Below are 430 nucleotides of genomic sequence, written 5' to 3' on the forward strand. Positions count from 1 at the left end.
GACCGCCCAGGTGATTGTCCTCTTGGGAGATTGGAAAGTCAGTTCTTCCTGCCAGCTCAGGGAATGGAGGGATGTTAATCCCCTTGGCAGGCAATGCAGTCCTAGAGTGTCTGAAAACTATAGCTTCCTAGTTAATCCAGTTTAAATAGAAGTCTGAAGTCTGAAGTCTGGTTCCCTTCTCTTTTGTTAATATCTAACTATCTGCCTACAATAAAAAAAAATAGATCTCTATGACATCAATCAATGAAACAGGTTAACAGTGTCTAGCCCAGACTGGGAGTTAGTCTGCCTTGGACCTAAACACTTACCATTAACTCTGAGATCATGAACAATTCACTGATTCATGAGCCTGAGCTTCCTAATCCCTAAAGTGAGGCAGATGGTGTGAGTTTATATATATAACACTAGTGGCCTGGTGCACGAAATTCGT

This window comes from Myotis lucifugus, unplaced genomic scaffold (genome assembly GCF_000147115.1).
Source record: "Myotis lucifugus unplaced genomic scaffold, Myoluc2.0 scaffold_0, whole genome shotgun sequence".
Lineage (NCBI taxonomy): Eukaryota > Metazoa > Chordata > Mammalia > Chiroptera > Vespertilionidae > Myotis > Myotis lucifugus.